This window comes from Panthera uncia (genome assembly GCF_023721935.1).
Source record: "Panthera uncia isolate 11264 chromosome C1 unlocalized genomic scaffold, Puncia_PCG_1.0 HiC_scaffold_3, whole genome shotgun sequence".
NCBI classification, from domain to species: domain Eukaryota; kingdom Metazoa; phylum Chordata; class Mammalia; order Carnivora; family Felidae; genus Panthera; species Panthera uncia.
The window spans coordinates 41,082,101-41,101,996 of record NW_026057584.1 but is presented as its reverse complement, the minus strand read 5'-3'; positions in this window follow the sequence as shown (position 1 = coordinate 41,101,996).

Sequence of the window (19,896 nt, the reverse complement as noted above, 5' to 3'; positions counted from 1 at the left end):
GATGTGCTCTTTAAAATTATGGATTACTGCAACTGAACACAAATTTAGGAATATGAATTTGTAGATATTGTGACCAGGAATCAGTGTTTTTGCAAATGCTGTCTTGTAGATTCTTCCGCTGCTTGCCAGATAACTGGTGTTTGTAACCAGTGGTAAATACTAGGTAAACACCAAAAAAAATATTTTTGGCCTTACACAATTAATGTGGTTTTTGAAATATTGAAGCACTATATTAAGCATATAGTCATAGAACCTTAAAATTATAATCTGAAAATTGAAGATTTAAAATGAAATAATATTATGGTCATTCTCAAGCCAAAATGTAAAAGGAATCATAGATGTGTGTAACTGAAAGGAATTATGGAAAACTAAACACCAACATGTTCGCTCAATATCTAGGCAAGAAACCTGAAGACCAGAGAAGTCAACTTATTTATGTTGGCAATAGAGCTAAAAAGCATGTTTTCACTTTCAGGGCAAAATATAGTCTTAAAGCTGGATGGTGATACATGTTTCAAATAGAAGAGGTATTCAAATGATAAAGTTTTAAATAATAAATTGTGTCTTATAATTAAAGATGTAAGCCAAAATGTTTAACACAACTTTGTTATTTAATATATTATATGTTATGGGACTAATTTTTTACTTGTTCCATAAAAAGGTTTTCTTTTGCACCCATAGTGCAATGTGCATGTTTAATAAGTGTAGCTCTAATAACTTACTTTAGTTTGTTTCCTCCTGAACCTCTCCCCTTCCCACATCCCAACTCTCCTTTACACACACACACACACACACGCACACACACACGCACACACACAGTCAACTATTTAGTTTGAACACGCAAAGATAAGCACTTACTGTTGAATATTACCCCAGGGTCTAGTCCATAATGTGGCAGGTTCTTAATAGCTATGGAATAACTTAATAAATGGATGAAATAAAATTTCAATTTGTTTATACTACTGATTTTCAACTCTAACTTGAGTAATGTATTTCACATATTAAGACATATTTATATACTTTTACTTTTTTAATATTTTTATTTATCTTTGAGAGAGAGGGAGAATAGGAGTGGGGGAGGGGCAGACAGAGTGGGAGACAGAGGATCCCAAGGAGGCTCCATGCTGTCAGTGTAGACCGTAATTTGGGGCGCAAAATCACGAACTGTGAGATTATGACCTGAGCCAAAGTCAGACACTCAACCAACGGAGCCACCCAGGCACCCCAAAACATATTTATATACTTTTATATAATAGCTCCATCTTTCTAGGCAGAATTTGTGGTATCTTATCTGTGGAATAAACAAGATACAGTAAAATCCAGACAAAAAATTAACATGATGATTTAGCAAAAGAACTGGTTTAAAACCTAAATTTCTTTATTCCTGCACCACTAATCTAAAATATATACAATGTAAAAATGTAACACATTACATTTACTACCTAGAACCTTTCAACGTCTAAAATTTTCTGGATCAGAACAAGTTATGTACCAGAGCAAAAGCAAGATTCATCAACTTTGACCACTGTGAACAGATGTTATTAGTGGGTCTCACATACTGTCTCTTCAAACCTTTCAAAGTCAAATGACTTTCAAACAGACATTCTGAATGTATCCATTTGGGTCCTACTTTGAAACAACTAACTACATAATACTGTAGCTGTAAATACTTTAGGAGGTATTAAGAATATTTGAAGGTTGGTCATGTAGGAGATAATCCCAAGGAATTGACATTCATTTTGTTAGGTGTAACAATGGCATTGCAGTTACATAAGAATTATGTTGACCTTCCTTTCAGATATTAGATTGAAGTATTATGGGATGAAACAATATGATGCTTGGGCATTTCTTTAATGTACTTTTGAGAAGATAAACTTAAAAATAAATGTTGCAAAGTATTGATATTTGTTGAATCTGATTGATGAGCATATACTGCATTATACTTTTGTATAGATGCTTGGAATTTTTCATCAAAATAATGTGCAGACAGTATTTGCCACAGATGATAGATGGACCCACCAATTATTTTTAAAACTTTGTTTCATGAAGAAAACTAGGGAAGAAATATTGTTATTTATTCTTTTTTGTGGGCTTTGACTTTCCAGGAGATCCAGAACCAGTTGGAACTGGCTAAAACTTATTGAAAACTGGAAAATTTGACTTATATCCAATATTCATTTATTTAACAAATATTTATTGGAAATTCAGTTATATTCCAGGCACTGTTCTAGTAACATCGAAATAGACAAAATACTTTGCTATAATAGAGCTCACATTTTGAGTAGAGACTGTCTGCCCCATTTACTTTCCCCATAATCATCTCCTCCCAACACGTCTCCACTGTCTAAACCCATAATGCTTGAGTTCTTGTTCATGAATCCTCTAGCTATGTCTTATTACTAAAGCAGAGTGGATATTCGTCAATTTTAAAGCAAGGAAAGAAGTTTATGTCTATTTCTTATGTAATATTTATTCCAGAATACAATTCTTTGAGGAAAATTAACATTAAAAATTTATTGAACTATAGCTCTGCAAATAAAATAATTGCTATTTCTTTCTAATATGTCTATATTTTCATTTGCCTTCGGGAACAAGCAAGTGGTCATTACATTCTGTCTTTGTCTATAAGGACTTGCATTTAAGGACGTGAGTCCTGATAACAGTTGGAGGAAGATTTTAAGAGAAGATACTCGACTTTGAGAGAAATGTACTAAATAAATAATAAATTTCACACAGCAAAACTATATATTCACAGGGTTTTTTCCAGAAAAGTATGGAAAAGCACTCCCATTATTAATTTAATAAGCAATATTAATATATATATATAAATATTAATATATTAATGCTAATATTCTCAGTATGTACACACACGTACAAATATACATATACAAATATACAAATACATTTGTGTATATATATATTTACATATGTGTATCTCTAAATTAATATAAATCACATGATTGTTTAAAATGAACAGTATATGCTCTATAAGCTAGTTTAATCTGAAATAATTATACCAAATATTGTCATTTTTGGATAAAAATAGCACAAAAATGTGTGGATATATACTTAACCTTTATGGAAGAATTTTACTTTCTATTTTATCTTATATTAAAACATGGAAAAACTGTAATTGCAGTAATAAAAATTTGCCACATTCTTTTACTCAGAAAATTGATTTAACAACTGAAATTAATTACTTTTAAAAAATAAATGAAGAAAGTTCTGAGATGAGTTTGACGTTTTTATTTGTGACACCTGCACAAACCATGTAAAGAAACAGAGGGTTTGCCAGAGACAGACAATTGAAAATAGTACTCTATATTGAAAACCATCCACCATAGAAACAGTTACTAAGATAACTTTCTACTGATACCTAAGCCTTGCAGTGAAGGAGCACTGTAATACAAAATAAGTTTCCACTGTAAAATATTTAATTAATTAATTTAATGTAAGTACTTTCTACATTATTGAATATTTTCCATTTTCACAGGCATAAGTGATTTCATAAGCATAAACTTATTCATTTGTTTTAAAGCTTAAAGAAAAGTTTAAAGAATGTGACTGTAATGAAAATGAACAAAATCGCATTTATATAATATTTGCAGTATTTTGTATATAATTATTTTTAAAAACTATAGTCTTTCTTGCTTCTTATATTTGGGTAGACAAAGAATTGTATTTATATTTTCCCTTCACAATAGAAAATCTTTGTCCAATAAAGACATATCAGTAGCAATGTATGCTAATATTCTCATTATGTGCACACACGTACAAATATACATATACATATATAGAAATACATTTGTATATGTGTATCTCTAAATTAAAACCTGTTGATAATCTTTTTACACACATATACAATATATATACAAATATATATACATATACAGATATATTAATAAATATATTAGATATAAATTAATAAATATCATAAAATATTAATATATTTGGTTATCTATTTATGTGTGTATATATATTTGTGTATGCGTGTGTATTAAAACCTGTTGAGAATCTTTTTTTTATTTATCTTTTGGTTTTCAAACTGTCAAGAGTTCTATCTACTCATAAAAGTAATACAAACTTTAGATAAAGTTTGGTAAGTGCGTCCTTCTTTGAAGGTAAATTTCCTTCCTGTCCTTCCTAATTTGTATCTGCGGGATACAGAGATTTTTGTCTGAGGGAGATCATTTTAAATCTCCCATTATTATAATGGATTATTTACCATTTTTTGTCAAATTCTTCCCATTTTTGCTTTACATTGTGTAACTGGATTTTGGTGTTTATACTGATGCAATCATAATGTTTCAGATGAACTACTTGTTGATAGCAATAGGACTACACTTCTCTTCAAGATGAGAGAGACAACTTGATAGAACCAACATTTTTATTTCCACTTACATGCTGCTAGGAAACACACTTAAATAGAGTTGGAGACCTCTAATTTTATAAACTGATTAAAGCCTTGAACTGACCATCACTGAGCTGCAGAAATGGCACCAGCTCTATGGTGAGAGTCAGGAGACGTGGATATAGTGAACAGGAATACTTCTACTGTGAACGGTAGCACTTTGTTCTCAATGAACTAAACTTACCCTCAGTATGGATTTGCTTTCACTGCCCTCAGTGCTTCTGCCAAAACCACTTTCTGTAGACTTATGTAATGCATTATTCACTGGCCTATCAATCTACATGGGCATTGCTTCTAACCAAAGAATGTATTTTTAGTAAAAGAAGTATAGCTCATGATCATGGAAGTTACTTCCATTTGCTTATTTATTCTATGTCATAAATTACCTCAAATTTATAACTTTATAATGGCAAACATTTATTATCCTACACTTTTTCTGGAGGTCAGAAATTGACGAACCGCTGGTGGTTCTGGTTCAGGGTCTCTAATAGGTGTCTCTTGTGAGTGTCATTCTGGAAGATCTGCTTCAAATGCTCACCCACAGAACTTTTAGCTGCAGGCTTCAATTCTTTACTATCTGGGATTCTCCATTGGGCTGCTTACAACATGAATTATCTGATAAAGTGACAAGCCAACAGGAAGCCATAGACTTATATAACTTAATCTCAGAAGTGACATACCATCACTCATGATATTCTACTTTTTACACAGAATAACTACAGTGTAGTATAACATGAAAGGGAACTACATATGGTGTAACACCAGGAGGCAGACATGTTGGGTTCCATCTTGAAAACTGGGTGCCATACTGGTCTTACCTTCTTCCATCTATCCTGTAATAGTTGACCTTTGTAACAGTGATATGGCTTTTAGAAGACTTATTTATGGCCATAGATGGATAGCCATACACCGTGGGGCAAGATTAAGGCCCTCTGGAATGCAGTAGATATTCTACATCCATTACCAGCATATTGTGCTGCTGGTTACAGTGGCAGAATTCATGGATCCAGGGATCAAGGGTGGAAACTGGAATGTCTTATCTCACTATTACCTCATATAATCTACTATGAAGTGTTTGCTCCACAACTTTGGTGTCTGTAAATGCCAGAGTCCAATGTACCATGAGCTCCAATGTCTGAGGTCATGAGAAGATAGATATCCCAGTTCAAAAAAAAATAGAGGGAATTCATCCTTTCTCTGCCTTATTTTGTTCTATTGGATACTCAAATAGATGATGCCCATCCATACTGGTAGGGGCAGATTTTCTTTAAACAGCATACTGATTAAATACTAATCTCTTCCTGACACAGACTGAAGACACACAGAAATACTGTCTGTGTGTCAGTAGCTAGCCAGACATCCCTCAGACGAATCAAGTTGATGCATAATATTAACCATCACAGAAATTATGGAGTTGTACCAAATATATTTCACAACTCTTGATTTCTTTCATTTTTGAAAGAATGTAGTTACTAAATTGGGTCACTTCCACAGTGAATTAAGGTACCATAAAACTGTGACTAGAATTCTTAAGGCTACTAAAAGGGTCTTTTAAGACTTCTTTATCTCACTTAAATTACTCTATAAAATACTTCCAAATAATTAATGCAAATAACAACTTTAATTCCCATGAGCTATATGATGTAAAGGTATAAGTTTCACATGAATTATTAAAACATGAGTTGTTAGAATTAGTTTAGGTCCAGTTATTAGTTAAAAGTTTTTTTTTACATGGAAAGCCAAAAACATTTTTCCTCCAGTGTTCTTAACAATGTGAATATTTTAATATTTGAGAATAAGGCAGACACTACTATTAGTAATGAATATTTTGAACAAACTCATTTTTTAAACTTATAGTTTCTTGAATTATCAATGGGTCATATTTCTCCTAAAAAGTAATAAATATATATGTAAGGGTCTTTCCAGAAACAAAAGGCATTTTTTTTAAAAAATGAACATACCTATATAGCTCTTACTCTGCTTCCCACGTTCTTTTCTAGAGAGGCATGCAAAATTATTATTTTTTTCTTTATTAAAATATTTGCATTCACCATTTATGTGAGGTTCCATAGTAATTCATAAGTCAACTTTAATCATATAACCAAATATAGCTTATTTTTGCAATGTTATTTTATTCCATGGAGTAAACATGTTTTAACAATCATACATCATTTAAAAATGATTTTATTATAATTTAAAATAACAGACCTAATACAAAAATTGCATGAAAAAATTATTATCCTCATGTGAGCAAATATTGAAATTGTCATTCAAATGATGTGATCCATCACTTTGAAAATAATATCAAATTAGTAAAGTTTATGTTTCTTAAGAAAAATAGGAACGGGGGGAACCTGAATGGCTTGGTTAGTTGAGCATCTGACTCGATTTAGGCTCAGGTCATGATCCCAGGGTTAAGGTACTGAGTCCCACAAAAGGCTCCGCACTGAGTGTGGATGGAGACTGGTTAAGATTCCCTTTCTCTCTCTCTCTCTTCTTCTGCCCCTCTCCCCTGCTTGCACACACACACACACACACACTCTCTCTCTTAAGACAATAATAATAAGTAGGAACACAAGTCATACAAATGTCCCTTACATAGGGAGGGATTTTCTTCCCTCCACAGAGAACAAAAATGGAAAAAAGAGAAGAAAATATCTTAGAACAAATTAAACTATTTATAAATGCAATACTACTAATAATAAAAATAATGAAAACGTGATATTTTTGATTGTTTACTATTTCCACTTACTCTGTATTTTCATGCTTTTGTAACAAAGCAACTGTAGGTTGTAGGTTTTATTCCTTCATCATACTGGTAAGGAAATTAAAGCTTAGAACAGTTAAAAAAGCTTTTGAATCCATATTTCAACCACCACTCCAGAGCTTTAACTTTGAATTTCTACATCTAAATATTTCAACAATATTTACATAGGGGTTTACGTTTTGTAAATCACTTAAATTGATCATCACAATATAATCTTAAGTTAATATAAGAGGTATAATTATTACCATTTTATACATGGTAAGTATTAGTCCTAAAGAAATATTCCCCAACCCCCTCCTCCTGAAAAATGCAAGGCTTATAAGTGGCAAATTCACTAATGTAAAATCTTAATATATTGGCTCTTTTTGTCAGAATAACATTTCAAAACCACTTATAAAAACATAACAATCTACAATTTAGAGTCTTAGTCTCCAGAGTTATGGGGGGAGGGTGAGGTTTTCCGTAAACAGGTGAAATCTAGATCTCCTATGTGAAGTATAAATACTCCTACAGTGTGGACCATCTTCAGGGGTGTTCTATCATCTACCCAGGGGGGAAAATATCTCCAGTACTGATTTTCACATAAAGTTCTTTACAACCTGACCTTGGCTATCTTCCTATCCCTGTCTGTTGTCACTCTTACAAATCTGCACTTCTTAAATATATTTTCACCTTATTCTGCAATCAAATCATATTCATCTCTGAAGTTCCAGAAACTTCTCACTGGCCTGGAAGCTTCTTGAAGATGTGGACATCAACTCATAAAAAAGAGTCTGGTAAATAGTGATTGATAGGCTGGAATTCTTACATTCATATTTCTGTTTGAACTTATTCAGGGTCATTGTCATAAAAAAAAATGGTTAGTAAATAGTGACTGATATGATAGGAATTCTTACATTTATATTTCTATCTGAATTTATCCAGAGTCATTGTCTATGCTTATATCAAGTGGTAAAAAAAATAATTTTCCATCTGATTTAAGAAAATAATCTAGGGGTGCCTGAGTGGCTCAGTTGATCAAGCGTCTGACTTCAGCTCAGGTCATGATCTCACAATCTGTGAGTTCGAGCCTCACGTCAGTCTCTGTGCTGACAGCTCAGAGCCTGGAGCCTGCTTCAGATTCTCTGTCTCCCTCTCTCTTTCTGCCCCTCCCCTGTTCATCTTCTGTCTCTCTCTGTATCAAAAATAAGTAGACATTAAAAAAAATTAAAAAAAAAAAGAAAAGAATCTAGGTGGGTTCAATAATAGATCAGTTGTATCTATTATATTGTGGGGTATTAAAAAAAAAGAAGAGAAAAATCAGTAAGAAGGACATTTTAAGCAGCAAGATTACCAGGTTTAAAGGCATGGAGGTGTGAGAGAAGTTTGTGATTTTGACAGTAAGCCCTTTAGAATGAGTGTTTAGTGTTTGGAATATGAATGAAATGAGACTAGGAAACTAAAAGACCAGAACTTGAGAGGCATTATATTCAGTGTTTATCCTGTAGACATGAACGCCATTGAAATGTACTTATCCTATAAGCACTACATTTATTTTTAGATACACTCAATCATAAGGAAGTATAAATATCACAATACCTGCCTAGAGAGTGAAATAACATTATAAATAAAAATGTAGCAACTTCCAGTTGTAGATCTCACTTCCAAAATATAGACCTTCATTAATACCTTAGAAAGTAAGTCTCTAAACTTGAAGTTGGGGGAATATATTCATTATATAGCTATAAACACATTATGTTTTTATAAATATAGCTAGTTTTCATTTAAGCCTGGCAATTAACTCAAATGAAATTCAAGCATACTTGACTTTTGTGAATTATGCCAAAATAATTCTATGTGAACCTTTTGAAAAGTCAAGTGTATATTGATTGAATTTTGGAAAAGCAATCTCAGTTGGTGACTGAGAGGTTAACAAACTAAGAAAATGATAAAATATCTAAAACTTTAACCTATTATTTGCCTATATTTTATTTATTAGATCAATTTAAATACTCATAATTTATAAGCACATTGAGATCATGGGATATAATAAACCGAAACCATTAGGATCAGAGAGTTTTAAGTATAAAAGTGAGACTCATATTTTCTCTAAAAAGCTTGTGAAAATCACGTGGAAATAAAGAAATATTACTATAAAGTATAAAATTAGACAAAGATGAGAATAGCTGAAAAGAATCTTTTCCTCCCTATGGTGAATTGAAAAAAGTACATAGTGTTAATTAGGAAGCAAATTCTATTTCTCTAAATGTTCTTTTGCTTTCTGATATTTCAGGAAACAATTTTATGTTTCAAAGATGGATCCTAAACTATTGTCACTTGCACATAGCATTTACAACCTGTTTATAGAACAGTACCCAACACATTCTAGGATCTTATTAAATTTATATTTTGAGACAGTTTTATAGTTTTTTTGAAATTTATACTAATATGTCATATTAATATCTATATATTTGAATAATAGAAGTATACACATCTAATTGACCTAAATATTATTCAATCCACTAACTATATTTGAAGCACACATAAATGCATTCATTTCTTAGAATAATTTCCCAAATTCATCCACACCCCAAAAACTCCTGATTTCCAGGACTCAGAATGTTTGATCTAATCAGTGTCCTCATTTCAGAGATAAAGATGTAAGGCTGTAAACAGTTGATCATATGGTTATGAGGATAATGCATAATTTGAACTAATGTCAAGATTTCCTAGCTTCCGGTTCTTGTTCTTTCTGTTATATAATTACATCATGATGTATTTTGTTTGGCCCATGTTTTGGAAGCATAGCATTGACTAAGCTTTATTACTAGGATTGAGGTTCCTAATTTGGAGTGTATCCACAAAAGAAAATTCATCAGCTTAAGCACGAGTGCTGGGACACCTGGGAGATAAAGTTGCTAAATCATGATAGAATCCAAGTAAAATGGCATTTAGTCAATCACCCATTAATTTATTCAAGAAATATTTACTAAGTATGCACTGTGTGTTAGATATTGTTCTAGGGACTGCAATTACAACTCTTACTGAAACCCCTGCTCTCACTGAACTAGACAAATTATACAGATAATAGACACATACTAGCCTATTAGATGGTGATAGGTGCCATAGAAAAAAAATACAGCTGAAAGTGGGATAGGCAATCCCATGATGGTATTCATAAAATTTTAATTAAGAAGGTTGGTAAAAGTAGTGCTAAAAAGGTGATATTTAAATAAAGGCTTGAATTACATGAGAAAGTAAGCTAGGTAGTTCTCTGGGGGAAGAGTATTCTAGAGAGAATATCAAGAACACATGCCTCAAAGTGGAAACAATTTAGTAAGAAACAAAAGGGTACACTGGCTGTTGTAGTCTAAGTGAGAGAAAAGGTGCAGGAGGTGGGATCGAAGAGGTAAGAGGGTCCAAGACTGAGGGCTTCTACATTGTGAGTTTTTTGTTTGTTTGTTTGTTTTGTTTTGTTTTATTTTACTTGTGATTCTACTCCAAATGGGGCAGGAAGGCATCAGAGAGTTTTGAGCAGAGAATTGATATGGTCCGACAGACATTTTAATAGGTTCACACTGTGTTTATGCTGATATTGAGTTAAAGGGATAATGGTGGAAAGAGAACAGTTAGAAGGCAATGTGATGATTTCCTACGCAACAGAAATGAAGGATGATAGTCCTACAGATAATCAGAGAACTTGGTAGGAAGCATTTGGTTTATAGGTTCAACATTCTTCTATAAATATTCTCATGGAACACTATATTCTATAACAATAACCACATGCAGGGGCACCTGGGTGGTTCAGTCAGTTTAGCATCTGACTCTTGATTTTGGCTCAGGTCATTATCTCATGGTTCCTGAGATCAAGCCCTGTCTTGGGCTCTGCACTGACAGCTCTCTCTCACTCTCTCTCTCTCTGTCCCCCTACCCTGCTCATACTCTTCCTCTCTCTGTCAAAATAAATAAATAAGCTTAAAAAAACAATAATTGAATGCAGTTTTAAAAACAATAAAAACCTGAAAATACAAACTGTCAAACTGGTTAGTGATTATATTGACTCTGGAAAATTTTGAAGGTTTTAAATGTAAATATATGCTTACATTCATATTATAAATTAACAGTAAAATGAAATGTCTTGTACCATTGATTCATGTATCGATAAATACCACATGACTATTTTTCATAACCAACTTAGTAACTCAAATATATTTTCCCTTTTTTAATGTTTATTATTTTGAGAGAGAGAGAAGCAAGTAGGAAGGGGGAGAGAGAGGAGAGAGAATCTCAAGCAGGATCTGCGTTGATGTGGGGCTCAAACTCACAAGCCATGAGATCATGACCTGAGCTGAAATCAAGAGTCAGACACTTAACTGAGCCACCCAGTCGTCCCTTAAATATATTTTTCTTAATTAGTTACAACTATTTTCTGTCTATTGTTTTTGGTTTTCTACACAGAGTGAGCACTTCAGCTAGAATGGAAATGCAGGAAACTCCTTAATATATATTTTATCTTAAGCATAAGCCTACATGAAATGAGGAACATGTATGGAAAAAAAAATGACATTTTTATAACAGGTGAAAATAATTTTAATAAAATGATATTCTGAGAAACTGAGTATTCAGGGTGCATCAAACATAAATATGAATTTTGCTGACTCTTTCTTGACTCCAAAACAGATTAGGAACTTTACCTACTTAGAATGGAAAGGGTGTTCCTGTGTTACTATGAGAGCTAGACAATCCCTGGGCCTTCAAATCAAAGCAATTTGCTCTAGTTCTCCTAGTTAACAGTGGTCCAGACTTGCATCCACAGTAACAGAAACACCACATTCATCCAGGTTTGCACTCATACTTGGTTTTGTTATTTAGGGTGGTAAATTTATTTGTTTTTGTTTTCTTGTTGTTGTTGTTGTTGTTGTTGTTGTTTTAGTCGTACCCAATTAGTGATTCTATCTTGGATTGTTGCCTGCCAAACTGGGATCTCATTAATTGACATCTGGCTCAAGATTCTCTAGCATTATAAACATAACCCAAAAAATGCAGGAATGGCATGTTGCAGCTTAAAAGTCCCTGCCATGAGGGATTTTATTTCACCTAGATTGTAGGGAGAGTGAAAGAGACCACTTGAAGAACGAGGTCTATCAGGTGCCGGCTTATGTCATCATAGAGCCAAGATCACAATCAATCCAGTGGAAAATCCAGGATTACCTCCTTATGGGCCTATGGCCAATCAGAATCACCCCAAGACCCAACAGTCTGACAAGCAGAAAAGGATGATTGACTTAAACATATTTATGGTAGAGTCTTGGTGTCTAATTCAATTTAAAAAAGACTTCAGGAATGCAGAATGACTGACACAATACTTTTACGTTGTCTACCAATTGATGGTGTTATATACATAATTTATCCTCTCAAAAGGGGCAATTTTAGCATTAAAATCCTTTATTACATCACATGTACTAAAATTTAACAATACATACTATAGTCATTGGCCATTTATTAGTAAAAGTTTAGCTATTGTATTTATTGTAAGTGCCAAAATATCACCCTGTAGAGTTCATTAATCTGGTCACTTTCCTCTTATGGCCGTGTCTCCATTAAGAAAAATGTTTTCTTCTATTTTATTACATAAGTACCTTATTTTGTTGCCTTAACCAATCACTCTTCATTCTGAGAATCTACCATTTAATTGAAAGGAAAAAAATAGAAATTAAAAAGATAATTTGTATGTAACTTATAAACAACTAATTTGCATTAGTTATTAAAATGAAATGGTAGGAAAGATTTCAGAGAAAGTGAACATTTTTATTGATGTCAACTGCAGAGTCACTTCAAATAAAACGAATAGAGAAACAAGTATGCTGCATCTGTTCATTTTAACCCTAGTTTGTTTCAAAAGGAAATGATAGCTATTTAAATGCTGTTAGGTCATTGAGTACACTGAAAACAGGGGTCAGTGGGGAGCAAACAACAATTCACTTTTAGTTCAAGGTTCCAACACCAGGGAATGTTCCAAGAAGCATTTCATTTTCAAATGAATCCCTTCCACTTGGAGCCAAAGGTCAGCAAGCTAGCATTAGTTAAAGAGGTCTCAGCTGCATCAAAGTTAAATAACAACCAAAAGTCACCCACAGCAGTGTCTCTCTAATCCATAGACTTGTCCCCAAGGGTGTCAGGCCAAAGAAGAAAACAGAGATTGGTTAAAGGTGCTAACAATAAGTGCTGTGATCAGTAAGCATCTTAGGCTGAGAACTGAGGATAAGAAGCTTTTTTGTTCTCACAGAAGAAAAAAAATTCTATTTAAGCACAGCTGTTGAAGTAAAGGTATATATTTGGAACTGATCAATCTATATAACACAACATAGTCAATTAAGTAATGCTTAGAATCTAGGCATTTCACAGTAAACATGAGAAACGTTATCTTCTTTTAAAATTTCTATGGTCATGATATAATGGTCAACCTCATGCATAGACTGACTTTTAGGTGAAATTTTTTAAAAGGTGAAAAGTCTTTCAGTGAAAAGCTTTTGCATCCTGTTGAAAACATCAATACCACAAGCCCGGTTGGTATTCTCAGAGAAATAAATATTGATTTCCCTCCTCCATCCCTTACCAATGTCAGGCAACTACCCTGATTGCTCTGAATATTTTATTGTTAACAATTGACAGATTGTGTTAGCATTGGATTTTTATTGTTTCATTATACTCTCTTCTCAAAAAGGCATTTGTGTTCTTTTTTTTTTTTCTTTTTTTTTGGCATAGACCAGACAAAAGTGAGGCTGAAATTACTCCATAGCTCTTTTGTCAAGTATGATATATCTAATTTTGGATTTACTACCACTGACTTTGCAAGGATTTATTGAAAAGGTGGCTGCTTTCCTATTACATTCTTTTTTAGCAAATCAGACTACAAAGCTATGCACATTTATGCAATGATTAATTGGAGCCAAATGGTGCTCAAAATATTTCATGTGAATAAGTTTAAACATCCTATTCCTTACCTTGATTACTGACAATTGTTACCTTGCCTAGTCAGGTGTTGTGACTAGCTTTGATGTTAATCATCTTTGGACAAATTAGCCCACACAATCCAATATGTGCATGGACATTGACTTCATCTATTGGGTTTTATTTTTCATAACCTCTGTATGCAAATCTGACTGAATAATTTAGAATAAATATTAAAACAATATTGATCCAATTCACCAGACTACAAGCCATTTCTATGTCAAATGGATGAGTTCAGGAATTTATTCAAGTGCAAAATGACCTAAGGAAATGACCCAAATGCAGAAAAACATTGATTTATCATTATAAAAGCATTTTTAAATCTCCAGTTTTAACAATTCTAAAACAGAAATCTAAAACTATTTATGAACAAATATTTCATAACTATGTTATTATCTTGTCTTCTTTAGATAAAACTCCTTGAAGGCTATTCCAAAAATTACTCCCCATGAAAAATGTGCCTGCAAAGACTCAGTTTAGTTATTTCAATAGTTCATTATGCTTTGCTGGTTTCCAAGGTTTTATACTAAACTCCACACAAGAAAAAAGAATGCAATATCAAGATTCCATTATTATTTCTGTTATAAATTCCTGAGAAAGCTATAAAATTTTACTTTAAAATGTGACTGAGACTTTTGCTGCACATGTATAAAATTATCAATTTTCAAAGTATATAAACATAGGGGCCCAAAGATGGGCCACACTAGCATGAAGATGATTTTGGGTTGAAGGCAACCGAGACCCCCATGTGCTCAAAGAAAACCTTTTTTCCCTCCATTAACTACAAAGAAGAATCTAAATTGGGGGCTTTTTGCCAGAATAAGGGTTATTAGCAAATATCAGTTTTATATGAGTGACCCATCTAAATGACAGGGCAAACATCTGATTACCCAACATCTACTCTTCTTATGGCACTATGAATACACTCCTTACCTCTGAAGTCCCAGGCTCCTACCCCCTTCTTCTTAGCTCAGGATCTTTCTGTCTTTGAAATTTCATGTCTGTGTGGATTTCCTGAACATACACACCTATTACATTTGATTTTCTCCTGTTAATTTGTCTCATGTCAATTTGATTCTCAGTCCAGCTAGAAGGACTCTTAAAGGGAACAGGAATTCTTGCCCTGCTACAAGTATTATACAAATTAACCAGTTTAAAATATACATAATCAATTTTTTGTATAGTTCTAAAGTGGTCATAGATTCTAAAATAAACTTAGTGATAATTTTGACTGAACACAACACTGATAGCCACAGAGAATTAGAAAGGAAGTGACTGGGAAAGTAGAAAATCTTAACAATTTTGTGCAGCCGCTGATTTGTGTAAAAAGACAGAAGTGGAAGAGGAAAAATAAAAGGATAAATTATTCTACAGTATCTTTTTCTTAGATAATATATATGTATAAACAGAAGCTTTTCCAAGATATGAAAATCTCAAAATATTTGCTGTGCTAATCCAGACTGAGAACATTTGCTTATGAATATTTTTATAATTATTATGCAATTTCAATAAAAATACTTCCAAATACATACCTAGAAAATATCTAAATGATCAATTTATTTACTAAACATTATATAACATTTAAATAAAAGAATTTATTTGTATCTATAAACTACAAGCATTTTAGTCTTACAAATATATTTCTACTGTGAATTCATCTATAAGGCAAATAGAGCAATCAATGATGCTTCAAATTGTTCATTAATTTTGTCAGCAATACTTTCTCTTCATCAGAATAATTCATCAAATTATATTAATGATTGAATTTTCTAATCTATACACTTTCAAATATTCATACAATAAAATATACTCTGTGATTCCAATTTAAAGAGTTAATTTATACAAAAAAGATTCAAAATATCAAATAAAAATAACAAAGATTGAATACAATTTAAAAGAAAAGAAAGATATAAATATAGTAATATATTTCTTTCAGAATTTGAGTAATCTATAAACGTTTTATGATATACTAACAATCCCAGTCCTATATCTTCTTTTAACTGGTATTCAATCTTTGTGATTTTATTATATATGTATACATACAACTTACCCATACAAATCTATCAGGTAGTTTAAAAGTAGTTAAAAATTGCATTCTTTTATACAAGTTAAATGTAAATAAATATTAATAATTTAATATTTATTGATTTAAATTAAAAAAAAATAAGTTGTGGTCCCATGGCATCCATAAACATACCTCATAAACCTGTAAAGTCCGCAAATGCTTCTTGAATTTACCTAATCATTAAACTTATTAAGGGGTCCAAGACTTTGGAAAGGTATTAAGTAAACATTACTATATTTTAAATGTAATCCAGTCATTGTAGAATTTAGATTTAAAATAACTTTTAATTAAAAAAATCATATGCTTAAATATGAGTAAACCACAACATGTTTTATGTTTTCATTTTAGGAATATTTCATTAACATTTAGATTTTTTTATGTTTGTTAATTCACTCTGTAGAGCATACCCTTCCAAAATGTCTATGTAAGCATAGGATCTAAATTATAATTAGTATATTATTTTACTGTAGGATCTGAACAAATTAAAACACTGAATGAAAAGCACACTTAAGAGAATAACCTGACAGAATTTTCTGAAGTCACAGTTCAGGAAATAAACATTCCTATGGAAAAATAATTGACTCCCCAAAACAAAATGTTCACTTTTTTGAATTATCACAACTTAAACTCAGATTAAATCTAAATCCAAGAAAGAAGTTTTAGGATATTTTTTGAAATGCAACCATTGGTGCTCAGTGAGTTATATAAATATTAGCTAAATTTTGCTTATTGGGCCATAAAAACACAGTCCTATTAATAACACTTAATTATTGCCAATTTGAGTTAGATTATTGCTTTATTTAAATTTGTCTATTTTCTTTCTTTTATATCACTCTAAATGATCATATTGAAGAAACCAGCAATGGAATATTATATAACAGACAGAAATGTAGTAGGTTATATAAACATAAAAACAAATATATTTCCCTACTCTGGAGGAAACAGCATGAGTGCTGCAAACCAGGAAAAGAATGCTAATTAGATATGAAAGGAGCCATCAAGGAAAGCTTTAAACACTATGATAGGAAGATTTTATTTAATTTGTGAAAAGGTATGTCACCACTAAAGGGTTTGGAATTTAAAGGTTATCCATTTGGGACATCTGAGTGACTCAGTAAGTTAAGCATTAGACGCTTGGTTTCGGCTCAGGTCACACTCTCATGGTTTGTGAGTTCGAGCCCTACAGAACCTGCCTGGGATTCTCATTTTCTTTTTCTTGCTTTCTTCCTTTCTTGCTTGCTTGCTTGCTTTCTTGCTTTCTTTCTTGCTTTCTTTCTTGCTTTCTTGTTTTCTTTCTTGCTTTCTTGCTTTCTTTCTTGCTTTCTTGCTTTCTATCTATCTTGCTTTCTTGCTTTCTTTCCTCTCTCTCTCTCTCTCTCTCTCTCTCTCCCCCCTCCACCACTTAGGTTTGTGCATGTGCTCTCTCTCTCTCTCCCTCTCTCTCAAAATAAATGAATAAACATTAAAAAAGATTATTCATTCAATATTATACTGTGATAGAAGCCCTCATTTATTTTTTTCATGAAGAAAATATGACAAAAGAAATAGGAAGATTAGTGAGAAGTAATTTTAGGAATATAATGCTAGAATAATACCTGTGGCTTTTGGAATTGAGAGGAAAAGTAGAATTATGCAAGTATTATCTACAACTACCAAATTACTTGCTTTAGTTATTCCAGTGTGGGAATAGGATAGGCATAGAATAGACATTTCCATTCCAAAAGGAGAATTTCCATTGCATAGGTCTGGGATAGTGGTGCTTGCAGCCAAGTTCTGAGCTACCTTGGGGACATTCTTCCCTTTTTTTGAAGAATAACTCATGTTTGCAGTCAGAGAACAACACTGGATGATCTGTAGAATCCCAGAAGTTCAACAGTCTTCCTTCATTTGTCCCATTTCTGTCCTTTTTAGGCCAAACTAGTAGTGTTCCTACTCTTATAAAATTCTCAAAACCTTAACTTCCCGTGCAAATGGGAGGGGTTTGACACCCTCAGACTAGAGGGCTATCCAAGCCTCTTTCTGAAAAATCTGATCTCTGTTCTCGGCTTCTGCTAAAGTGATTGATTGGATCCATGAACCACAGTTGTAATAGCAAATGAGCTAGGATACACCTTGGTATTCTCTCGAGAACATGTTTTCTCCCTTTTTGCAACATGAATGGGCTGTGAATTTTCCAAATCTTCAAATTCTAATTCTTTTCTGTTTCACAATTCCTTCTTCAATTTATTTCTCTTCTGTCACCATTTACTCTGAGCAGCAAGGAGAAACCAGGGTATGTCTTCAACACTCTGCTTAGAAATCTCCGCTAAATATTCAAGTTCATCTCTTTTTGAGTCCTATTTTTCACAAAACACTACAACAATTAGGCTAGGTTCTTTGCCACCTTGTAACAAGGGTCACCTTTCCTGCAGTTTTCTATAAGGCATTCCTCTGACTTGCATTTCAAAACTCATACGGTCTCTGCTCATCACCCAGTTGCAAAGCTGCTTCCACAAGTTTAGATATTTGTTATAGCAACACTCAACTTCCTGCTGCCAAAATCTGTATTAGTTTTCTAGGACTGCTATAACAAAGCACTGCAGACTGTGGCTTGAAAAATATATATGTATTTTCTCATAATTCTGGAGCCCAGAAGTCTGAGATCAAGTTATTTGCAGTGTTGGTGTCTTTACGCTTCTGTCCTTGGCTTGTAGGTGGCTGTCTTCCCCTGTGTCTTCACATCATCTTTCTCTGTGTATGTCTGTGTCCATATTTCATCTTATAAAAACACCAGTCATACTGAATAAAATCTGGCTTAGAGTTCTCTAGAAAAACAGCATGTGTGTGTGTGTGTGTGTGTGTGTGTGTGTGTGTGTAATTATGAATTAATGCAATGTATAAACAATATATATAAGTAGTTAAAATAATTATGTTGCTTCCTCAACAGGTAGTATTTTTCTTGACTTGCATAGAAGAAAAGAATGTAGGAGGGAATATTACTTTTGGAGAATCTACTACTTGCTAGTCATTGCCCTGAAAGCTTTTGACAATCTCATTTATTTCTTACAATCAGTCTGACAAGTAAATATTTTTTTTCTAATTTTGAGGGTGAAGAAATTGAAGTTCAACAAGTGTATATACTTTTCTGAACACCAAACAGGTTGATCAAAATATTTCTTTTTTTAAAGTGATGTTGTCATCATTATTGCTACAAATAATTCATAACTGACTAACCTCAGCAAAGAGTATAAGAAGGAAATAAGGTAACTCACAGAAGACAATGGAAGGGTGAAACATTTATCCATTAAAGATGGGAGCTTACACATACACATAGAATGTTAGGTAGATAGAATTATTATTGGTTTTCTGAAGACTCTGGTTTGGGGATGAAAAAGCTCCCAACAGTTTCAGTCTTTCTGCACTCAGGATTTAAATTCCTAAGCAATAGGTACGCCTTCATCATATATTCAACCACTGGTTAGGGGATGGCACAGTACATTGAATAACAGTCCCGCCAAAATGGCTTATCAATGGGAAATGAATTAATGGGAGAACCAGAATGGCAAACTAGAACTCAACTGAAATGATATCGCTTAAAAGAGGAAGAAAGCATGGCCATGAAGCAGACAAAATCCTATTACCCTTGTCTGATACAGCTAGTAGGTGTAAAGATAGAATTCTAAT